This window comes from Balearica regulorum, chromosome 6, assembly GCF_011004875.1.
Source record: "Balearica regulorum gibbericeps isolate bBalReg1 chromosome 6, bBalReg1.pri, whole genome shotgun sequence".
NCBI lineage: Eukaryota > Metazoa > Chordata > Aves > Gruiformes > Gruidae > Balearica > Balearica regulorum.
The window spans coordinates 39,198,283-39,221,090 of record NC_046189.1 but is presented as its reverse complement, the minus strand read 5'-3'; the positions used below and the strand labels follow the sequence as shown (position 1 = coordinate 39,221,090).

General features: G+C 39.2%; 1 long non-coding RNA gene across 2 annotated transcripts in view; it reads right to left on the bottom strand.

Moving 5' to 3' along the window:
* Positions 1-1,167: 1,167 nt before the first annotated feature.
* Positions 1,168-22,808, bottom strand: part of LOC142602279 (uncharacterized) — an 86,823-nt gene continuing 65,182 nt past the window's right edge. For both annotated transcript variants that reach the window (XR_012835944.1, XR_012835945.1), the window contains exons 2-4: positions 14,619-14,867; positions 3,705-3,788; positions 1,168-1,294 (exon numbers count right to left, since the gene is read on the bottom strand). This is a non-coding gene — a long non-coding RNA (uncharacterized LOC142602279). The remainder of the gene's footprint in view (positions 1,295-3,704; positions 3,789-14,618; positions 14,868-22,808) is intronic.

Genomic DNA, 22,808 nt, shown 5'->3' with positions numbered 1-22,808 from the left:
ATCAGGTTAAAAAAATCTTTTATCTAAGCAAATAGCTTGAATAATAAAGGAGTATTACAGGTAAAGAAAAAAAATTTCTAGGTTTGCTCTCATCATTTAGATTCGACTCTGTTATAAAAAATTCCTCTTTATATTTTCAGAATGACTTTGTACTATGGTTGAAAATACAGAGGAGTAGAGAAGCAAGGAAATGAAATGAGATACAAACCTTTAATGATTTATTAATAACCACTTTCTGAGACATTTCTAACTACTAAAGAGAAATCAGAACACTAAATACATTAAGATCTTCAGAGGGGGAAAAAAAAAAGAACTATTGGAAAGTTATAAAAATAACAGAAAATTTCCAAGGAAAAAACACCCCCTGATAACTGAAGTGCATTTTAGCTAGAGCCACACCTGCCTTGGGACAGGAGTCAGAACTACGTGACCTCTGAAACCCCTCCCACACATAAGTTTTGGACTTCTATGCTGAAATGTTTGAAGATCTTTTGCAACCTGTATTGTTGGGGTTTGTTTGTTGGTTTGGGGGTTGGTTTTTTTTTTGGATACTTTAGGATATATTCCAAAGGAAAACTTCAAGAATATTACAAAGACTAAGTTTAAATCATCATTCAGCAACAGAATAATTCTCATTTTCTCATGATCATTGTATTCAGTCAAGTATAACTTCTTTCACTTCTTGGAGCTTCCCAAAAAGTTGATGTTACATTGAAAAGGACCAGTACCTGGATAACCCCCAGCTCTCCTCCTCCTCTTGACTACGTGCCTGATGATGAACAAAGCCTTTTCACAGCAGGACAGCTGTGGTTTTCTTGTGCTGGACACACAGACACAAAGAAGCCACATACAGAGAGGTCACTGCCAGGCAGTAAATGGTTTCACAGGATCTCATACCAGGAGGGAAAGAGGACCCTGGTAAACACACTACTAACACAACAAAGATTTTATTGCTGTTCAAAAACCTATACATTCACTCTTCACAGCTTTCATCAGCTAGTGCCTAGCCTGAAGCCTACAGGGGAAACCAAACGGGACCTGTTCTCCTCCCTAGACCTCCTCTTCTGAAAATCTTTTTTGCCCTCCACCTATCTCCATGAAGGACACACGCCTTGAGTAAGTTTCAAAGGAAAAGATAAACTTAACTCCAGACTAGAGGAAGAATAATTGTAAAACACCTCCACGTTCTCCTCTCTTCATTCAGGCATGCTCTCCTTGAATAACCAGGCAACTTCAGCGCTCTTTGCTTCTGCTTTCCTGAAAGTGTCAGAAGGAAACTCTCCAGAAGGTTTCTCTGTAATAGTTAGAGGGGAAATTCAGTGTCAATTTTTGTTTTCCTGCAGACGTTGCATTTGGCTATCAAGAGTGTTCGCAGTTAGCAAACCATAACTCTTCAATGTCTCAGTCTACCCATTTGGGAAATCAATAAAAGATAAGATTACCCAAGCTTCAGGGCTATGAGAGTTGGTAAATGTTTCTAAAGTGCTTTGAAAACCTGGAAAGGTGCAATGTTTTTATAATGGCCTTAATGCTTTGCAGTTCTGCAGAATATTTTATTCCAAAATCTTAAGCTTTTGCAAATAACAAACCCTAACTGTGATATTCCTATGAGATATTTGTAAATAAAAAAAATTATGTTCAGGGTAATGCTTAGTCCATCGTACTTTAGTTCAAAATACTGACATCAGATACTGTAATTTGTCATTCATATGATCTGCTAGTTCTGCTGAAGTCTATGAAACCTTTTTGTTGAAAAATATTATTGGCAAACCTATTCAGTAGATTAACACTAATTAGCTTTGGGCGAGAGAGTTATGTAATACTTTAAACTTGGCTCATGAAAGGAGAACGACAAAGAAAAGAGGCACGTTCTAGAGCCGACAGGAGAGAAGTCAACAACTGAAGTTCAACTATAGAAAAAAAAATGTATATAAATCAAGAGAAAAACCCTTAGGCCAATATTCTCTCAAACCAAGAGTCATTTAAGGTTAGCACCTTACACTTCCCAGGCATTCAGCTCTTCAGCCGTCACCACCTTGTTAAGGATACTGACTACATCGCAGATGTGAGAGGAAGCTTTGCACCACAAGTTTTTCAGGTGAAAAAGTATGTCATCAATGAAGAAGAATTACAAGTCATTAAACTGGAGTGCATGCTGTGCATGCCTCTTCAATTCAATATAGGGAATTAAGAAGTCAAATGCCTGTGGCATTAAATATGAATGATGAATGTGAGAAATAAAATAAGTAGAAGAGAAATCTATGTGTTTCATTACATGAGGTAGCTGTGCCACTGGCACCTTTTGCTTTTGTATGAAAAAAATGGTCTAAGATTAGCAAGAAAAGAAAACTCAGCTTATTTTTCAGGAAATTCATATCAAACCTTCGTGAGATTAAGAAATAAAGTATTTTCCAATTTGGATTCCATTCTGATAACCTAAAAAGATAACAGTGTATGATACTTTATGAACCAGGAATTGAGAAGAATAGTATACGCATCTTCCTTCGTAATGGGCTTCTAAAAGAACAGCCAGTATTTAAAAGAAAGAACACAAACGATAGAAAAAGTGAAATGTCAGAAGTGACACATTATCTCATTTTAAGGCTTGCGTCTGACTCCTTCGTACAATATGAAGGATAAACAACACGAGCCACAAAGGGTTCTGTGTGTACCATAAAGCACACGGCATGGGAAACCACTTCTCTAGCTCTCTGAAGGAAATGGTTTCTTTCATCTCTGATCAAGTTTCAGAGGTATTATTATTTTATTTATTTATTTACACATGAAGGGCTGTGAACCAAATTCACCTCGTCATTTTGTACAACAGATTGAAAAATACGTCGACTCAGCAGCCTCACTAAGGCATCTAACTTGCAGAGTCACGTCCCCCAGATAGTTAGATGCTGTCTGCACCTGGGCCATCTTTCTTACAGGCATCTAATGTTAAGCAAAATTCTATTAATTCTCTGAACGTGGTAGAACAAGCTATTGTACCACAGAAGAGTGCCTGGGAACAGGCAGGTATCATCTATAGGCACTAAGAAAGAAAACAAGGCAGATGGTTGGATTTTTTTCAAGACATTGAAGATGGTTGGAGAAGAAAGTCTATGAACTGATCACCAATCTTACCAGAGAGATTGAAGTAAAAAGTGAAGGAGTGCTAGGGGCTATTGGAAAGAGAAGAATAGATTAGTGAGAGGGGAAAATGTGTTCACTTGCCTGTTTGGAGATTAAGAGGTTCCAAGACAATGTGGTACCCAGACAGTCAAACATCAATAAATTCTGATCCATTTTACACTACTTATGGTTTTGGACACATAATGAAAAAACCAACCCTATGGAGACCTGCAAAAGCATCTGTTCCAACTGAGCAAATATTGAAACTCTCTCACTGAAGAATAACTTTCTGTGGTTGATAAATTTTGTTGATTTTTAAGGATAAAGGCATGAATTATACATAGGTATACATGCACACGTAAATAACACACATGCTGTGTTGTGGCACACGCTATGTTATCTGTCCCTTATATTCTCCCCCAGATTTTTCGCAACTTATTTTCAGACACCAAACATGAGATGTTTGCACCACGCAATTTCTTTTTCACTGCGTTATGTGACAGATCACAGCATGGATGGTGTGGATCACATCCCAGTTAGCAGAAACATTACGGAGGTGGAATCAACAATTTGAACAAGACACTCACCCATCGCAGAGCACCCAACAATGGGAGTAAATGATGTGGGGGCTCCTTTAAATCACTTGGTAGGGTCTGGCTTTGTGCAGGCACCTAGAAAGGATAAAATATTACGATTAATCCCCGAAACTTCAGACTTTGCACCTTTGAACAGGGACGGTGTCCTTTTATGAATTCGATGTGTTTTTTGACATTTTGCATGTGCTTTGTTATGGGGACTGGGTCACTGAAAGTTTTCACAGGCTTCTTTCGCAAAACAGCCGTTGTGGGAAAATCACAACTGTCTATCAGCACTGTCCTCCACATACATAATGTGGTGGTTGGAATAATTCAGGTGGCACAGGGATCCTTGAGAATTTCAATCTGAATTAATCTTTTTGAAATAAGATTTCTTTCCCCCAGTGCCACAAACTAAAATGATGTAAGTGCAAAATCTCTGTAGTAAATTAGCGATAAAAGAATAAAACAGTTAAACGAATATATTTTTCATGCTTGAGGGCTGTGTGTTTAACAGTTTTCTAACTGTTCATTCATTTATATAAAAATACTTTGGTTATTATCTACTTGAGTTGAAATTAGATATTTAATTGACTGGAGGGAATGAAATTCGCTCACTTTTAAATAAGGCAATGATTTAAAAATATTCCTGTAAAGTGATTTGTAAGACCACACCAGCACTAGTTCTTGGCACACGTCCTTGTCTGTGTATATATTTTAAAAGCACGGTTGTTTTTCCAAATGTAGTACTGTGAGAGCTAACTTCTTCAGAAACATGTTTATCTTAATTAGGAAAGTCAACAGACTTCTAATGGGAAGAAATGCGTATTTTTCTCTGTGGTATCTAAAGCATCAAAGGCCTGGTTCTCATGCCAAACCAATCTTCCTTCCTGCCTGCCTTTCAAACCCAGGTGATTGCAGACAGCTGAGCAGACATTTTCCCAAAAGCTTCTATTGACCTGGCTCCAGTCCTTTCCCGTGCTCTGTCTCCTTTTCTATCCGCATGTCACTTCTCTTTCTCTTTCTGTGTATTTGTTGTATTTTTGCCCGAGGAAACCTAGGGATATTCATGGCACTGAGGCAAATAATGTGGAATTAAAAACTAAATTCTTCAGGCCTTATCCTAGCAACAGGACCATCACCATCTGTTCAGAGGACAGGACTGCCATTATCCGCTGCATTCTTTGTACGTACTCCATCACCTGTGAGGAGAAAAACATTGCCCCTTATCCTGGGGTCTTTGTTTAAAAACAAAGTCGTCTGCTTCTTTCTGGTACCAATACATTTCATAAATGTGATATACAGTACTGTTAAAGGGATTAGACGGCAATAAAAGCCTTAAAAGCTTAAAAAAAATTTAAGGGAGGACATCTGCATGATAAACAACAAAAGCAAATATTGTTCAATTTAAATAAACAGTTGAAATTAATTGGTAAAAGTTCATACAAATTCCTCCATCTACTACCAATGTCAGTAATGTAAGCACTACACCTTTGACTTTTGGATAATTTTACAGCAGTAGCAGAATTGTTATTAGATTTTTTTAATTTAAACACCTAATTTAAAATCTGCGTTCCCCCATGTGCTGTGAAGGCCATTTTGGCTGCTCACAAACACGTCTCCAGCTGAAGTCTCAAAATACAGCAACAGAAGCTAAAAGGCTACACACCTTTTACCACAGGAAAATGTAAAAGTTGCTCAAAGAGCTAAAATGTCAAATAAATTAAATTGAAGTCATCCTCTTCAACTCTTTAAAGATCATACTCTTTATTCCTCATTTCTTTCTGCTCTGTACATTTGAACAAAGGGAAAAGTGAATGAGGGAGGAAGAGGTAAAAATCAATGAATTAAAGAAAAAAAATTCCTGGAAATCAGAGCAGCAGTCTTGACCTCATATTATGTTTTCAGTTTAAAATTATAATTTATAAAAGCTGGTTGACTGGCTGTCTCTGTTGTTTTTATGCCACTTATAAACAAAGCTGCAGTCATATTTACTTCTCAGGGCTTACAGACACATTTGTGGTATGTAGCTTGGCAACATAAACTGGTAAAATCTGCCTGCTCCTACCAAATCTCCAAAGTGCTCATCCCAACCCATTCATCCACCAATCTGAACATCAAGGGTGCTGTATCTCCTCCTCCCAGGGGCAAGAGAAGGGCAGAGCGAAGCCCCCCCAGCTCCCGTCAGCCTCACCGTTCTCCTCTTCCTCCCCCCCAGGACACCAGCAGCAACCATGGGCCCGGGAAGAGCAAACTTGGTGCAAACACGGCACCTTCATCCAAAGGGTGAAGGAAGGGATGGCAAGTCACATCCTGAGAACTGCAAGTGAACTCCCTCTTCTCCTTCCCGTACCTTTTTCCTCCCTCACTTTCCACAGCCATTTTCCCATTTCCTGTTTCGTTGATTACCTTAATTAGCTTGCCTCTGCTTTGTTGCAGGCTAGGGGCCTGACAGGTAGAAGCTACTACCCTACTTGGTAGATCATAGGACAAGAGTTGTCCTAGATGAGCATTCAACATCACCTGAACACAGAGGCTGTACCAAGCATATCCTCTTTTTCAAGTTAAAACTCAAGTCTGTTCAGTTTTCTCACAAATATTTACCAGGATTGAGAACACAAAAGAATCCAAAGGAGGAGGAGGAAAAAATGACCTATTAATTTTTTTATTTTTTTTTTAAAGGCTAAAAATTAATTTGTTGCACTAATGACTTTCATTCCTTGGTCAGGCAATGGCTAACACTTTGGCTCAGCTAACCCTGCATCCAAGTTTAGGGGAGCAAAGTGGTCAAAAGCGAAAGTTAAGAAATTCTTCCACCTCAAAGGATTTTGAATGAGTCGTACTAAGGAACAAATAATAAAGTCCTAAGCTGCCATCAACTTCTCTGTAAGCTTATGTGTGAGTGGGAAGCTTTCCTGGAAGCCAGAGGGATCCCAAAGGTCCCTCAGCTCCGGGTAGAGGCTGGTACTTTAACTTAGCCCAAGAGGATTCAGCTTGCTCTGCATCTAGGTGGCCTCAGATAGGATGACAGATTGGCCAAACATGAATGTAATTGTGTTTTTGAAATCACTTCTCAATGGAAAATCCGTTTCAAATGGAACTGCTTCTGCTGAATGATCCACAGTTTTGTCAACACCGACATAAAGATTTATTTTAAAAGCCTTTGAAGCATTGTTTGGATTTTGGCTTTCTTACCAAACTACTAAACTTCTCATCTTAGCATTCTCCCAATATTTCATAAAAGTAATAAACTGTCATACATATTTACAGAACAAAAATTATGTTGCTTTCACTGTAGAGAATACAAAATACAGATATTAGTATTCACATAGTCATATCATCATTATGGACCAACCTTTAAAGAAAAAGACAAGACAGAAGCATTGTATTTCATATGGAAAATCAGGGGGGTGGCAGGAGGAAAGGCTAGAATGTAAATGTATGGTACTGAAAGTAAAACTCACATTTCAGTAACAAACTAATATTTCTAGAAGTGCTAAAGTACAATATAGAGACAGAATTAATAAGGTCGTCCAATCTTTCCTAGTTTCAAGGAGGAAATTGTTAGTAATTTAAGACAGATAACAAAATCCACTAATTAAAATATTCGGAGATTAATGGTAGCTTCCAATTATTTTCCTGATTTGACACAATCTAGTAACAACATAACATAACAATATTTTATGCAATATCAAGGGATTTGATAAAAACAAAATACAAACTGAATTGGAATTTTGAGGACAACAACGATAGAGCGCTCCCAGATCGCTAGATTCATCGTACTCTGTAGCTTAAACGAATACAGGAATGAACAGAGGGAATCTTGATGTTGAGGAACCACTGACTTAAAAATAAAGGTTACAAAGGACAATGTTAACAGGTAATAATGGTTTCAATGGGTTTACCACATCAACTAGATACTGTACAGCTTTTTATTCTGTAGTTTCTACTCAATGTTAGAGGTGCTACTCTTTTTTTGTGCCATCTACATGCATCTCATTTCCTATTTCTAAATGCCTACAAATATAATAAAGCACAGAGCTCAAGATTTCCCACTCCAAAATCCATCGCAAGCCAGCAAAACATTTGCCATCCACCTTGATATCTGAATACAAATAGCTGTATAAACTTCCTCTTATCTTGAGCATAGTTTCACCTAGCAGCACAATAACTGCTGAGAGCATGCCCAAGGTCAGTGGTAAGCGAACTGAAGTGTTTGCCGGGATAAAAGTTTGGCCTCTCCAGCAGTACGGACCGGTGCGATAGGGACCTCGCGGGGCTGCTACCCAACTCGGAGAGCTCTCTCACAGCATGATGCACTTGGGTGTAGCCACTTAAGACGAGCTGTATTTCGGTTTTACCATTAGCAACATGGATATTAAACATTTGTCTCGATCCTGATGGATTGCCAAGCATTTGTATTTTAGAGGAATGTTTTGAAAGCTAGAGCGAAATACAGATGATCACTGCGACTATCAAACCAACGCTTAGCTGCTGTTGTAGTATATAAGCATCACGATAATGGTGAACGGTAAAGATTTTTAAAAGCTACTCGCTACTTCAGTGAGCTGACAGCTTCACGTTTTGATTCAGATCTCCAAGCTCCTCAACCAGTCACTAGGAGAGGAGGTGGAGAAAATAAATAAAAAGCTCTTTCCATCACATAGTGTTTCTTCAGATAGACCTAATAGTCCTGCAGATTAACAGAGCTCAAACAGCAGCATGAGAAAGGGGCAAAGGTAAAACTCTATTAATTAGGGGACTTGTTTTGTTGAGGATACCACGAGGACCAAATGGAAGAAGGTACAGGAGCAGCTGATGGGGCAGAACTCTCAGACGACAGGGGAGGCTGGGGGCGGCGGGCGCTTGTCGGAGTGGTGCCAGGGCATCACCGCCAGCGGGAAGGTGGGAGGCCCGGCGAGACGGGGGCTCGCGGCTGGAGTGGTGTTATCCAGCCACGGCCCGGCACAAACTGCTTCTGTTGCTACTGCTAATGATGAATACCATATGCTTGGCTCTTGCTATTATAAAATAAGTTACATTACTACTGCCTATGAGTGAATCAATTCTCTTTTTCATTAAAATTAGATATTTATGCCCATGTATATTTCCTCAAAGCTAGTACGTGGGCAATAATGTTTTAAAATTGAAATATCCTCCAACTGTCTTTTTTTTTTTTACCTTACATCATCTTATCAATTTGTTCCATCCTGAGCTTTCTTCCAGATACAGCATCTACTCTTTCCCTTCTGCGAGACAATAATCCTTAAACAGATAAGAGAAAGAATTAATATGATCATTCAGATATCATTTTATTTTTTTCGTCTGTTACTTTGAACCAGTTCAATTCACTGCAGTTAAAAACCAAATGTGTGATTGGTTGCCTAGATTTGAGGAAACCTTTCTTTACACATAGGAAAAAAAAATTATTGCTGTACACATCTAATTTTATTCAGCCTCCCACTATCTGAAGAATCAGCCATTTATTAAAGTCATTTGGGCCACTACTTATTAATTTGTCAGTGGAAAGGAACCTAATGGATCCACTTATTTCCATTTATAACTTCAAATCCAAACAACTTATTTTGGGGTGCCATTAAAGGGGATCAAATCAATGGACGTGCAGTTAATTAAAAGCCTATCTGCTCAGACACTATAGGAATATTTTAAGGTTTCACCATTTAGAACCATTGCCTTCACAACTGCATACTCTGTGCAGCTGTGAAACAGAAAAAGACGTTGCTTTTATTTTTATTTTTCAATCAGCATCCCCCTCCATTTTGTAAGTACATTAGCATATACGTAAGTATTGTACACAGGCTCTAGCTGCTGTACGGACGCTCAACCACAAAAGGAAAGCTGAGTTAAGATTTTTCCATGTGTTCTCCTACTTCTGGGGTTTCACTAAGAACAGGTTTACCAGGCTACTGTCAAGTGAAGCAAAGCTCCCTGGGAGCAGTGCAGTGTCAGCACAGGTAGAAGGAGAGTGACACAACTGAGTGCCACAAAAGACCCCTTCTTCATTCTCCTTCTGACAAAAGAAACCCGCATATTGTTTCAAAGCCTGCTATAAAAAGAAAACTGGGAGGGGGGGAAAAAAAAAAAAAAGAAAAAAAAGACTGGCAGCAAGCCCTTAACACAGAGACAACCCATTGCAGCACCTCTCGCTATTTATTTTATGCCAAAACGATTTCCTATCCACCTGTTCATAGAAAAAGATAGAACTAAAAGTATCCAGTTATTGTGAATCAGAGTCGCAGGGAAAATTAATACCTTGGCACGCAGCCTGTAGGAAAAAAGAACACAATATATTACTTCCGTCATACATGTAAGAACTACAGGGGATCATTTTCATACACTTGAATAGGCCACTGTTAGCGATCAGCAGTTGTTTGGCCAAATTAACCCCAGGTCTACCTCCAAAATGATTATGATTGCATATTGTAATTAACGATGACACTAAGGATATTAGGCTCAGAAGGGGTTTTGTTTGTTTGAATGAATGATAGATTCATTCCATTCAAGGGTAGGTGTTCATGGCACGCTTTTGGCTTATGCATCTGCATGAAACCCTTAAGATAATCCCATGGCTGACAGTAATTCTGGAGAAAGGGGAACGGAAGGGGAATCCCTTCTGGATTTTAATCTTGTTTCTTCCCTCATGGAATGAAATTATCTAAACACTTTTTGGTCGAACTCTATCATTTTAATTAAATGTATCTGAGCAGTCATCGTGAAGCCTAGATGGGAGTAATAGGTTGGCAAGCTTAATATTGGCGCCTACAGGCAGCAAGGAATGTCTGCAGCGGGTATTTATGGCATGTGTATGTGCCTTGGTAGAACATTGAGAAGTTTTGTGTACATATAACAAACAGAGAAGGAGAGGGGGAAGAGAAAGAGAGGTCTCAATTATCAGACCAAAACCAAGCCCAGACTCCAAAGTTTAGGAGTGTGAGTGCCTACAGATCTAAATCTTGCCTGTCACCAGCCACTATCTCTGAACCACACCAGCACTTGAAGTCACATCCCTTCAAGTTAAGGACTTTTGAAATTTGGTTCCAGTTTTAAAACTTGGCTACAATCACTTTCTTTTTGTCCTCCTGCTCCCCTCTCCCCCCAAAAATAACCCCACATAGAGCAGTTGGAAAATTCGGGGTGTTGGAGCCCAATCAGTAAGCAGCCCCAAATACAGTGCTGGCTTCGTGTCTAACCCACCATCGCTCCAGCAGAGAGGCGACACACATTGCTGTAAGGGGTTGCAGCATGAGGCTCTGGACACCTGAAATACAACAAGGTTTTACGTCTCAACCACCTTTCCATTTATGTTTAAAAGTGAGAAATAACATAACAAGAGGCAGGGCTGTGGCTGACTCATTCCAGGACAGGTCATTCAAAGCAAAGGTGTTTGGGTTTTTTTCAAAATAAGTTGCTCCCTCTCAATCCAAGAGCAGACACAAGTGAACAAAAGACATAGCCCCTGAGGTAGTTTTTTTTTATATTTCTGAAAGTGATCTTCTTAGAGACACCACCACTACAGATTTACAGAGTTACAGTTCACCCATGAAGAACCAAGCGAACAAATGAATCTGCCACCATGGCCGAAAAAATTGTTAAATTAATGCACTTTATTAGAGTATGCAACGTACCCATTGGTGGGTTGACAGGTTGCGTTACTGCACGTGCAAAGATAACCTTCTGCACTGGATCCATCAAGAGATTTGTGCACATTTTTGGAGAGAAAACCGACCGGTTCCAAGATTATTGTTTTCATTGTTTTTTCTCCCCCCCCCCCCCCCCCCCCCCCCACTATTAGTTACTCTGACTTTAGAGTAACTTTAGAAGAATTCCTTCCAATGGCACGTAAAGCAGATCAAAAGTCCTTTCTGCAAAGCTGCCAGTTACAAACTTGAAGACTCAAACCAACAGTTCAAGACTGATATTCACCACTGAGAGAAATTTTGGCCTACAAAGGAATTACCCTTCACCTGTTACTGGAAAGCTAGTAATAATAATCTCTCTACTCGTTTTTCCATTACGACTGCATGTCACATATGGAAAAACCAACAGTCAAGTGAAAAAAGCTAATGCTGGACTGCAGTAAAAACTTAATTTTCTGGTCTTTCTTTTCATATTTACTTTTACACTTTAGTAGTCATATAGTAGTTAATACATACAATTAAAATAAACTGGAGCTTTATGAGGCAAAATACAAACTCTACTAGGAGTTATTTGTTCTTTATTTTCTTTTTCATTCTTATAAATGCATTGTATGATATAGCTATGTTATAGGTATTGTATTTATAGTCCTCTTATCTAGCCTAAAAATAACCATCATAATTAGTTTACTTAGTCAATTTTTCCACTGCTAAGATCTATCCACCTGTAGTTTTAAATACAGCAGCTACTTGACAGAGTATATTGATGGGCTCTAAACACTGCTGAACGTTTCCTGTCTATTTGTAGGCACTCAGAGAAACCCAAGGGGCATAATTTACAAGAGTCCAAACTGAAGTCATTTGACAGGATGTCACAGGGAATAATCCTAGAATTATGAGTGTAAAAACAGGATATTGAGTAGCGCAAGCCAGTCCAGTCCTGGCAGTTTAGTAATCCCTGTATAACCAGAAGAATGGTAATCTCTTACCAAAATGGCATAGTTAAAACAAATGATTTAGGAAATCTTTGTGGAAAGCTCAACATTGCTAAACTCCAACTGAAGTGGGCATAAAAGTATGAAAGAAAGGGAGGGAAGAACCGCTCACATCCCAGTGTTTTCCCATTTCTCAAAAGAAGCAACAATCAAGACTTTAGTTTTTAAAACTAGCTAAAAATGTAGGAAAACATTTTTGTTTTTTAGTTAGGAACTATTTAAAAAAAAAAACAAAAACAAAAAACCAACTTTCTGCAGTGTTTTTGTCTCACACAGGAGTAGAAATCGTGTCACAAGCCAGAAGAGATCATCTTTGCTACTCCAAGCCCAGGAATTGCAGGTAATCTGTTTGGTTCTGGGCACTTTCTCCCCCAGGGGACTCAGAAGCAAGGGGGGGCTCAGATGATAAGGATGGGCCAGTTTTGCCCTGCCTGGCCCCAGAGCACATTCTTTTACAGACACGGCAGCAGCGGTGGTGGCGATTTAGTGGAAGGGAACTCACAATAGGACCAAGTACCTACAGGAAAGGAACCAAGTTGGGGAGGTCACAGGGGAGTTCAGGAGCTGGGGGTGATGGGGAGAAAGAAAACGGGAAAGAAAAAGCGGTTGAAAAGAGGAATGCTGACTCTGAAAAAGAGTCAGAGGGAGAAAAAAGGGGCAGAGAGAGAAAAATCAAGCTGAATTATATTGATTAGGGAATACGAACACCACATGCAAATAATATGAGCTGAGGACATTACTATTCTCTGCGGTCCTGACAACCTTACTTTCCCATTTACAGAAACGCGTGTTCCTCGACTGCAGACCGACAGGGAGCAGGTGAAAGGGAGAAGGTGTTGAAGGACTGGGAGGAGGAAAAGTGGCTGCAGAGGTGCATTAGCGAAACTGGGTTTTGACGTTATGCTTAATTCAGCACGCAAATGCTCTTGACAATGTCTAGAAAGAACACCAAAAAAATTCCCCTTCATCTGCTTACAGCTAGATACTCGGTTCAGTAAGTTGCTAAGCCAGGGCCTTTGAGAAGGGAAGTAGAGTCATTTGGTAATGAAAAATGCCTGTGAGGAAGGAAAAGACATACATGCATTGTGAAGAAACACCACAGCCCCTGGATTTATTATATACATAATAATTAATAATGACCCATTTTTTCCTATTCCAGATTTTGAAATTCCTTACTCACTTTAATTAAGTTCACTCTAAAAATAGGATGCTGTAGAACAAAGAACTTTTTTACTACTTTAAAAATGCAAGCTTACTCACTAGCTAGGATTTTCCCAGTTCTCAGTGCTTTGGTACAAAGAGCTATTATGACACGATATAAATGCTCTATCAATGGAAGACATTTTTAGATAAAAGTTGATAATGTAACATTTACTGATTCCATCTGTCAAGACAGATAAAGAGAATGAGACTTCATAGCAAAACACACAGGAAACGTAATGGCAACAACAAAAACAAGTACAGGCAATGTAGACACCACTTGTTGACCTACAATCTGCATTCGTTAAATTCTTTCCCATAGACACAGGACTTGCTTTCTTCACCGATGTGGCTCTAGGATCTCTAGTTTCAGCAATACAATTACATTTACTTGACAGCATTCAGAACTTATTTACATTATGTATTTTTAAACCTCCTAGTTCTGTCTTCTGTACACAATTTTAATGACGATGAGCAATATGGGGCTATATAGTTGCCTAAACTCACAAACAGTCCGATGAGATCTCCTTCTGCTGAGGCACTGTGAAGCCCATCAACAGTGTTCAGCTCACAAACACAGCGCAGAAGCCTTACGTTTCCCTTCTGCGTCATGAACCTGATTTAAATTCAGAGCAAAGACTAGCATCCCCGGTGAAGAAGAGCAATTGCTCTTTAAACAACTTTTGTAAATGCTTCCTGTGCTAACAAGGGAGTGCAGAGTTTGCTTAGGTGAAATAAAGCAGACGGACAGACCTCCCCATATCCTGCTTCAGTTCCAAGATTCAATAATGAACAAGAGTGTGCAAAGAAATTAGAGCGGTGGAAGTGCCAAAGGTATCCCTTGGAGATGCGTATATCCTGTTGTCATGTAAAAGCACTCTTGAATGATAAAGAAGCGGAACCCAATTACAACTAGTTTCATGCTAATCTGAACCAATGACTAACTGTAGACTTTGGATGGTATCATGGTGGCCGCGGTAATTAATTCACCTCTTCCTTCCAAAACACGCTAGGAAATTAATTTCCGATACTAGAATTAATTTGGCGCTAGAAGATATGAAAGCATTTAGAGTTACCTGGCAATCACTTTGAAGTCTTCTCTCGGATGCGGTGCAGTAGCGTGTGCTACCTCACAGAGGCAGAGACACGGGCTCAGAAACACCATTGCCACGAAGACCTATGCTGTCCCACCCCGGTCGCTGGAGAACGGAGCTTACCCCAACCCACCGCCTGCCTTTGGGAACGGTGGAAACAACCAGGCAAGGAGAAGAGAGCAATGGGCCAAGTTGGGGTGTTTAAATTGGTCAACTCCCAACCTTGGTGTCCTAGTCCACGTAAAGAAAGAGATAATATCTAAATTTAAAGTGAATAAACACTTTTCTGTCCATTATACCACTAAATGAATATGAACATCTCACTGACTTTATGAATAGGTGGAGATAAATATGAACTTAGAGGTGTCAAGTAATTATCTAGGCTGTGAATTTAAAGTGAAGTCCACTCTGTAAAGCAAGTTAAAGTCAGATTCTAAGTAATTTTGGATTAATTTTCATATGTTTGGGCACTGAAGTATTCCTAAAACCATTTTCACTGAAGCTTGAATTCCATTTAATGAGAAGAATTTTACATGCAAACAATCTTAGACTGTTCAGAAATATTCTCACTAATTATATTTTTTTACTTGTATGGCCAACGTTTGCAAAATTATGTACAGAAACATTACCAAGATTTTAATACTGTCAGCCTCATGAACTCATCCAGGCAGATGACACCAGCAAACAGTTGAACTTGGCCTAGGATTTCAGCTATGTGGGGGGACTTGAAGTTGTTTAGTACAAGTCTTCATTTATTTAAAGTGTTTCTGAAAATATTCCTCCACAATTCTCTCAGAAAACTTTGAAGGTAGGTGCAAAAATAATATGATGCGTGCTTATAGATGTCGCTAAGTGCCCAGAGGTAATTTACCAAATTTGCAATGGATTAAAAATAATAATTTAAAAAAAATTAGAAAAAATAGTTTTCATCCCTCCATTTAGCTCTACTTTCAACCAGTCTTTCCATCTTCTCTTTCTCAGCCGCTGAATATCAATGGTTATCTGTGAGCTTTTGAGAGACATGAAGCAGCAAGGTGCTGGATCAGGTCTCCAGGGCACAAGGAAGCTTTGCCTCCCAAAACCCGCAGCTGGTCATGCTGAACCCCTGCAATGGGTCACACTAGAAGATTTTGGATGTGGGACAGCATCTGGACAGCATCTGCTTTACATCTTTGCTATTTGTTTCTGAAAGAAATCCCCTTTTCAAACAGAAATGCTAAACACTTCACAAAAGGTAGGGATGTGGCAGAGAGGCACCCTCCTGCATCACATCTGACTTTTTTCTTTTTTTAAATTAATGAAAAAGGTTTTATCTGTCACCTCAAAGAAAAAAAAAAAAAAGATATTCCTGTACTAACTAAACTTAATTTTCTCAATTGCAGCTTTTTTTTTTGCTCGGTAGAGGGGAAAAAAAAACCCTTGAGAAATGGAATTTTGCCCATGGACTGATGACTACAGATCACATTTCTAGTGGGCTTATAACCTGCTCCAGTGAAAACATAATTTTTAATTTGCTTTTAGGGTTATTTATTTTTTTTTATTATTACACTAAGGGTTTATAATTTAACGTCAAACATAATTTTGCACGAATTACGAGACTGCACTATGATGCTGAAGATAAGATGTATGTGACTGGTTGGCATGGCCTCAGACTAGGTTTCTGAGAAAATGGATCACTAATTGGCAGGCTGCCATCCCATACACTGCTCAGCGCAACTTAAAATGAAACAAGCTATCTTTTGCAGAGTTACGCACAGCATCCTCTTGGATAGTGAAAAGAAAAATAAGCATCTTTTAACCATATTATATTTACCATTCTAGACCATACAGACTATGCTCAATGTTAGCAATGCATGGTAATATTATTTTTGCGCTGTTCTTAAGGAAGAAAAAAAAAAAAAAAAAAAAGTGCACTATTTCTACGTGTTTATGCCTTACCAAAGAAAAAAAAAAAAATGACATTTCAGGTACCAATTAAAACCCTAAATTATTGGTCATACCACTTCATAAAAATCACACCAATTTTGATTAATTGTAGTTCAGCCATTTAAGAGCTGAAAAAACATGACATTCTACTATGATGTCATTTTCCCATTCATTCCAGTGGTAGAAGTCCTCCACCACAGCTACAGAAAGAATAATATAAAATTAAAGCATGGAAATGATCAGAGGAAATAATTTTGACAATGAAGTAATTTCCTAGATTGGTTTTAAGTATGACTTCTTTGTCAGCTTTAAATAAAAAAATAAAAGATGCCATAATTTTATTGAACTTGCATGGTGAATGAGTAATGTGCATATGTAAGAAGTGGTGTCAGTTAACTTAAAGTCAAACCATATGCTCGAGCCCAACTAGAACAGAACACCCCAAGAGTAAACCCAAATCAAACATACACACGGGAATCCCGAGCCAAAGTACGGTGTCTTCAGAACCAAGTATTGCTGCATATAAAACCCACAAAAAGTGGGATGATGAGATCAAAGGCAATGCCTTTGACAAATAGATGACATGGCCTTTATTCAAGTCTTCACTCAAAGCTGTTAAGCATTATCTTAAATTTCCTATCAGAAATGGCTGTAAATTTTGAAGATTTTTCTTCTAAATAAGTAATTTCAAAATTTTGCTGTTCAATATTTTTTTTAATATTATTTTTGAGTGCAGTTTAAAGTGAAGCCCTTGCATATGTTTGTATTTTCATAGGTGCCAAACTGATGCTAGGATCCAATCCAACTTCTTTTGAAATCCAATGGAATTTTTCACTTGACTAGAATTCAAGCATCTGTTATTAGCAATTTCAGAGAGAGAGAGAGAGAAATTAAAAAAAAAGTCAAAAATAATCCAAAATGTGGAATCAGGACACCGAAATTTTCTCTGTAGCCTTCGTTCCTTTACAAATTAAATTGTTCGTAAACTGTATGACTTCCCAAATGGATACTAAAGCCGAGCAAAAGCAGCAGCCACGGTGTCCTTGTGAAAAAATTTCTATTAAAAAAAAAAAAAGTGGCAACATTCCCCACCAGTGCCTTGCTGGAACACCAATACTTCAAGCTCAGATATGGATACAAAGTCCTCACACAATCCCGAACTCAGAGTAAGATCCAAGAGCAGATCTGTGGAATGAATTTCCATTTACATCATCTCAAAATGCCTTTTGCTTGGAAACAAAATGAAACTTCCAATCATTAAGAAAAAGCTGAGAAAGCTGTCAGATTTTGATTTTCTTTTTGCTTTTCCAAGATTCAAAGTCCTCAGTTCTTCTATGCAGATAGCATAAGGGCCCTCAAATAACACATACCCAGAGCAAGAGCCATCCTTTTGGATGCAGAGTGCATTTTTTCATTACCAACCTCCAAGTTAAGGAGAAAAAAAAAAAAAAATTAAATCTGCATCTCCAACATACCAAGCCAGTAACTAAATATCATACTTTAGCACGTTAGAAAAGAGGGAGTCCCCACTGAAAAGAATACAGCTCAGAAACGTTTCAACTGTCAGGAAATTAAATTTCATGGGAGGAAAAAAAAAAAAAAACAAAAACAAAAAAAGGAAAGAAAAACCCAGAAGAGAATCACTCTGCTTGGGCAGAGCTGCGTGGAGTGAATCATCAGCTCCAAACTGGTTTTGCTTTAAAAGCACGCAACAGTTTGTGTATCTAGGACGACATTCGTTTAGCAAACAGACATCAACAAAATTTGCTCAAGAAAAGCGCACATATGTTTGGGGTGGGGATGTGACCTCTCGAGAAGAAGAGAAGGCAGGCTCATCGCAGCGCTGCCAGCGGGGCTTCGCTTCGTCCTGGCTGAGGGTCCGGCTGCGGCTCCTCTCGCAGGGCTGACCTGAGCAGAGAAGGGTTTACAACCTCGCACACCTCATTGCCATTTACAAACTGGAAAACGCAGTTGTGGTAGCAGCAGCTGAACTTCAGTTTAGTTAGGTTAATATGTTATTATTTCCTGTACATGGAAATAATTTCTTACGTATCAGTGATACGTTTGCAGCAAAAAGCCATACACGGGTTCCACGGGTTTGTTGCGCGTCCTTCTACGCGAGCCCTGCTGCTTGCACCAGTCTGAAAGCTGCATAATCCCCTACGGCTCCCGTTAAATAACAGAGGAGCAGCAGAACAAGCAACACGTTTAAGACCTCAGGCATGTGCAAAAGCGCTGAAAGGCTTAAACCCGTGAGCCTCGCTTCTCTAGCGACCTCAGGCAAAAGCAAGGTAAGGGCAACCAACAGTGTTTTTTGCGTGCATGATAACATGATGTGTGCCATGCTTTATTTAAATCACTGAAGTCCTGATAGTAAAATATCACAGCCATCACAGGCGACAGAAGCCATTCCTGCAGTGCAAACCATGCACAAGAGGGGACAACACTGCAAACAAGACCTGGAAACACAGGACCAGTAGAGTGGGTTCTCTAGCCCTTTAAAAATTCATGGATGGTTTCTTTGCCAAAAGTCTCATTTCACATCACAAACTGTAAAAAGCAATCAGAACCTACCCGGGTTTTCATTTTTCTGCATGTACGTGGGATATTTTGTGAGATGATTTTCATGTCCAGTCTTGTACGACTGGGAGTCACCTGGACAGAAAGTCTATCATCCGTGGGCTGTGGAAATTCCTGGCAAGTGAACCCTAGCTAGCTCTAAAAATTAACTACAATCAGACCATCGCTTTTTCCAAGTTTCCCAATTTTACTGGTAAGGGCCTAGAAATTGAAAGCGATGTTTCCACAAAATTATTTCATATAAATGTATAAATGAAAATTCAGGAGTTTCTCTTTTCAGAATGATTGACTAATACAAAGCTTTCAGTTTTGCTTGAAATATCCAAGTTTTTCTTCTCTTTCCTAGATTACATACATAATCATCATTTCTTTTTACCAGATTGTTCTAATGAGCGTACGAGAAATAGTATTTCAAAAGACTTCCACAGACTTGTAAGAGATCATTCCCACTTCTTCGATAATTCGATAAAAATATTTTTTAGTTCTGGTTAAGAGATGATTTTTTTTTTTTTAAATGGTTTTATTTCGCCTCTTATTCATGCCTATACTGCACCACAGTGTGCTGTAAGAGCCTCCCTGATCCCTCAACTAAGCAGCCAGCAATATTTGAAGCCATCTCCTTTGCCAGCAAATGGGTAAGCTATGCCAATGACCGATTTTGGTGTAGTGAGAAGTAGCTCCTGTGTTACCTACAGCTTGCTAATCCAGCAACAAGAAAGTGTCTACTTATTCGTGGAAGCTCTTCTAGTTGTCCTGGAGTTTGACTCCGTGTCCCCCCCATCACAAAATCCACACTATAAAACTCTGTTTCTGCTCAGACACACAGAAAGAACATTTTTCTTTTGTGACTCATCTGATCATCCTGTGACCCAACTCATCTAAAAAGTCTTTAAAAATGACAACAGAATTATTTTATCATCTGATATTTTGCCAGAGTTTATGCGTGAATGCAGCAACCCCTAACAGCGGCCTGTCGTAACCACAAGTCCACAGACCAGCGTCCTCCCGCCATGGCCATGGGCTCAGGTACCAATGTGCCATTTCCCACTGAAACGCATCTTTAGTCTCCGAGTTCCAGCCCAAGTACTGTACATGCTCTCTTCTATAAGCTATGTGTCGCCATCTCCCACCTTTACACATGTCAAGAATATTTTAAAAGTAATTAATTGAAATAATTAGGATCTCTGCATTGTTTCTTGGACTCCCCCCCGGCCCCCCCCCCTTCAAGCTGCTGCTTCTGAAGCAGCAGGAATATGGGAGACAAATTTTTAAATCCTTCAGTTCTCACTTTCTTTTCCTTTCCCGTCTCCTGTCTGCCCCATGATTTTGGGGGCTTTTAGATGAGCAGCAGGAGCAGAGCAGATGTGGTGGGGCTGGGTCCCAGGAGTGCACGGGCACTATCCTGCTCCCATCCCGTCGCTGCTCTCCTGCGTGCCTGTAGGCAAGCCTCTCTCTTCCTCGGTGCTCCTTTCCCTCTAACTTTTTTCTCTTTTCTCTTCCCGATCTATTTAGATTGCCATTCTTCAGGGCAGGAACTGCCTCTGCAACCCTGTGGTACCCTGTGCATAGCACAACACGGGTCTGATCGCACCAAGGCCTCCAGGCATTATTTTATGTAAATGCAGATAGAGTCTGTCATCATATGTCACACAAAATGTGTGTGCCACACACTGGTACACATTTCAAGTGTTTGCAAAAAATCACCAAAACTCCAGATTTTCACATGTTACTATATGCTTCCTCCCTCTCCAAATTAAATACATGAAAAAATAAAAATTGAGGTGCTGATTATGCCAATGAAACACAAGTTATTTCAAGAGCATACTTTTACTTTTCTGAAAAAGAAAAGAAAACATGAGTCTGTCTAGTCACAAACTCCACGTGAATCATTAGCGAACGGGATACTGTTACCCTGGGGCTGCTGTAACTTGCATACATGCCCTCCTTACTATTTCAAGATCTTTGAAATTTTTTTTATTTTTTTTTTTCAGACACATATAAGAGAACGTATGGTTGAAATAAAAAATAAAGCAGATGCAGATGATACTTGAAAGTTCAGCAGACTCCAGTATGACAGTGAGTGGAACCATTAGGGCAAAAATACACTGGTTTTTTCTATGGTCAGTATCTGCATAGGAAAAAACACAAGTGAGTTTTCAATATCTTGAAAGCAGAGAAAGTTTAGTGGTTCTTGGACAAAGAATTATTTTTTAAGCTTTAAATGCAGGGTCTTCATCCTGTTTTCCCTATCCAGCCAACTCCCATTAGCTTTAGTAAACATTCCCCCACCGAGGTGTAGGCAGAGTAAGGCCCCGTGTGCCTGTTTGGTCGTGGCCGTTAATTGCATTTTGAAGAGGAGCACAGTCCAGTCCGACTCCCACAATGATGGCTGTTAGAAAACGTATCTCTGTGCTAACAAGAAATGTCTTTCAAGGAAAAAAAAAAAAAGCCTACTATAAGCTTACATCCATCTACACGCATTCTGGCTTCATTGTTTTGCATTCTCCTGGACACAGTTTAATACCTGTTATTGTATAGATTATTCTCTCTCAATAGCACAATTGCTATTTGCAATGAGTAAAACCAGTTTTACCGTTTACGTTGCTAGCTTAATGAAAAACTACACCTCTCGTGCTTTCAAAAATATTTCCAAAGACAAGAACAATCAATTTAAGTGGAACCAACTTCGAAATGACATGCACTTGCTACAACCAAAACTGCTTAGTGTAGACCCAAGGAGAGGTGAACTTATTACTAGTTTAATCTAGTCATATTTGAGATAAAGCAGTTCATATTTTCAGAACCGAAGAATCAAAATTATAATTGTTTTTGTCATTTGCACAGCAATTTTACTCCTGAATGCGTTGTTTTAGGCAGGAATTAATGAAAATTGCATGCGCTTCAGGTGCTGTGTAGCTCACCCTTTTCCACACAGCCCAGCCTGGAGCTGTGAATGCTCCTTTTCTTATTATCAGTTAATAATTCTCTCTCATTGAGGCAAATTAGGAACTTGACTGTGTTAGAGAGTCCAGAACGCTGCTAGAGGCAAAAAGGGGCTAAATGGCAGAAATTCCTCTCTGAGCAAGATGCATGAAGCACAACATTGTGTCCACCACAAAAGCTGCTCTGTATTTTTGATCCTTTCTAATTTAATTAGCCCAAGAGGTAGCGCATTAATTTGCCAAGAATTCTTCTGATGCGAAAGCTGCCCTCATTGCAGCGAAGGGAAAAAATAACCTGCCTGCTACAGTGGCATGCCAGTAATGAAAGGGGGTTATTTTTGTGTTACAAATGGCATTGCAGGGTTACAAGAGACCTTTAAACCTTTTTATCTCTGGTTGGGTCATATGTAACACAGTGTAACACAAAGCACTAATTAACCAATTCTGCTCCAGAAATCTTTTTAAATGCTTGGAGTAACACTGTTAGAACCCAGGTCACAGGCACGACTTTTTTTTTCTTTTTTTTTTTATTTGGGGGGAAAAAAATTCTTACGTGCTATATTTAAAATAGCATTAAAAAAAAGAATCAACCGGCAGCAGAAGTCCTGTTCCGTGGGACTCCACATCCCAGACATTTATCCTGGCTTTGTTTTCTTTATGTTTAACGATATTCTTTATGTGGGCAATCTGGAGCCTTCAATTCCCTTAGCCTGTCTCTTGGCTC